A 2,732-nucleotide genomic window follows, 5' to 3' on the forward strand; every position below is an offset into this window, starting at 1 on the left:
TCATGGACGGATTTTCACCAAAATTTTACAGAATGTCCGGAAGAGCAAAAGTAACAATCGATTAGATTTTGAAGGTGATCCGGATCACCGTCTTGATCCAGGATTTTTTTGAGTCCAGACAGAGTCCTTCAAAAAAATCCTGGATCCAGACGGTGATCCGGATCACCTCCAAAATCTAATCGATTGTTACTTTTGCTCTTACGGACATTCTGTAAAAATTTGGTGAAAATCCGTGCATGACTTTTTGAGTTATGCTGTTAACAGACACACAGACAGACAGACAGCCTGGCGGAGGTATGCGCTCTCCGAGTGCTTTTCTAGTTATTCAAGCTTTGGATTAGTAGGTTGTAGGTAAAGGGTTAGTGTGACATTTTTAAGTGACTGTATGTGAATCTTGGGACACTTTGAGCCATGACAAATTCATGTTAGTGTTTCACCAGAGTTAATGTGAAAGAGTTAGGACTTTGGTCAGATAACACATGTGCGGCACAGATATCCTGACAAGCAATAAAGAGCCTGAGTTAAGAGGCTATTAATGTTATTCAGTCTTTAACATGGGTTTAATAAATACTGTGTCTATCTGACAATATTTAGACGCTGCATTTTTCTATCTAGACTAGGGCTGCAACTAACGATTATTTTAATAATCGATTAATCGGGTGATTATTTTTTTGATTAATCGATGAATCGGATAAAAAAACGTTTTTAATTTCTGCCTCTTTATTCAGAAATAGAAGATTTGGAATGACAGAACAAATAAGATCATTGTAGAGAAGCCTTTGTCTTCAAACCATCAGAGGCCTCATGTCAGTGAGGTTCATGTTGAGGATGCTCTCAGTCAGACAGCTGCTTGCTGTGGTGGACATGATGTCTTTCTCATCATAAAGCCTATCAATGCAGTTCATCCTGCCTCACTCCAACACAGACCAGTGTCTTCACTCAGATGTTGTCAGAAAATAAAAACTTGAGGCTTAATTTTCAAATTATTACCACTATAGTGTGCAAGTTATGTAATGCATATTGAAACCATGCTTTAGCTGATGAAAGTGAAATAAAACCTATCTCTCACAGTCACACACGCCCCATCTCTGTCATTAATTAATCAGTTAATAAGCTAACCCTTGCATCAGACAAGCTACCAGAGAGACTGATATTACGTTTCCTCACTTTAAAACGGAACAAATGTAGGATAATGCAGTGACTTAAGATGCATGTCCACTAGATGCGACACATCGCATGTGGCCGGTTGGTGTATTTCCAGCTGCGATCCGGTGTGTTTACCTGCAGCTCATTTTTATAAAGTAGACTCGACTTCTACTGTCCTTAAACATCTAAACTAGCCGTCGGTGAACTAAAACCAGGACAGGTTCGGCTGCTGCACAGGTTATTTCTCGCCTCAAATGCTTTAGACATACTTTCCCTGAAGTGTTTTCGAAATAATAGAGAAAGTTTGCGGCCCAGCCGCTGTGTTTATCAGACTCATCTACCGGACCGTCAAGCTGAAAGCGCGGTCACGTGACCACGTCGTGGCCCGCTCGTGACCGTCCGGCATCAGTGCGATTTTCAGATGCGTGCATTCGCATGTAGTGAACACGCAGCATGTCTTTGTTTTGTGAAGCGTGAAATGCTCCCACACTTTTGAGGACTTCGGTCAAACTGTTTTCTCCGTGCTGGTCATGTTTCATTAGTTGAATTTACTTCCATTGTAAATAAAAAAACCTACTCTGCTCTGCCTCCACCTCGCTCTGTTCAACTCGCTCTGCAGGTGAAATAGACCATATATCTATGAAGTAGACGGCTCCGCGACAGCGACATGACGAGCATGAATCGCGCGACACAACGAATCGATAATGGAATTCGTTGCCAACGCTTTTAATAATCGATTATTATCGATTTTATCGATTCGTTGTTGCAGCCCTAATCTAGACCCTCGATAAACATTCACAAGTTTAAAGCTCTACTCTAAATCCTACTTTTACAAAGCGTCTACATTTTTAGTTTCTGTCACCTTGTAAATCTCTTCTCACAACTTACATTTAATGTTTGCCTTCCTTAACAGACGGTAATTCATGTATTGAATTTATTTGACTCATTTTTATCTTTGTTACATCTTAAGTTCTGTTTTTATTACTTTTATTATATGCTCTTATTGTGAAGCACTTTCTAAGTTGGATTTTGAAACGGGCTATATAAAAAACATCTATTAATATTAGGTTAACCTAGGAAAGGTGCCCCCCTTAAGAACAACATCTTCAACTTTTTAAAAATATTAATACATTATGTACACAAGTAATATGCTGAAGTAAACATATTTAGAAGCTAATTAAGTTGTAACAGAGGGGAGCCTTATATTGTCTTATTGCATTGTAATGTATTATACTGGGAAAAATCTAACCTCACATATATACAAACTTCTCACTAATGCTTTAAATAACTATATTCTTGAATTTTAATGTTGCTCTGACTTTAATTGCAGCCTGAATCCTAGATAACACATACAGAAATTATGTTTGACTTTTTTTTTTTAAAAAAACCGATTTGATTATTGTCAATTAATTTGTAATTGAAGGGCTTAGGGCAAAAATGATAACTTTACTTTATTATCACTGATATGTATTGTTGTGCAGTGTCACACTGGAGCCACTGAGCAGAAAATGGCGCTTGTATTGGCAGCACTGGTTGCTAAGAAATAAGAAGACGGAAGTAGTCGTTGAGCGCATGCGTGTGCGTTG

The sequence above is a fragment of the Acanthochromis polyacanthus genome, chromosome 16, assembly GCF_021347895.1.
Source record: "Acanthochromis polyacanthus isolate Apoly-LR-REF ecotype Palm Island chromosome 16, KAUST_Apoly_ChrSc, whole genome shotgun sequence".
NCBI classification, from domain to species: Eukaryota; Metazoa; Chordata; class Actinopteri; family Pomacentridae; genus Acanthochromis; species Acanthochromis polyacanthus.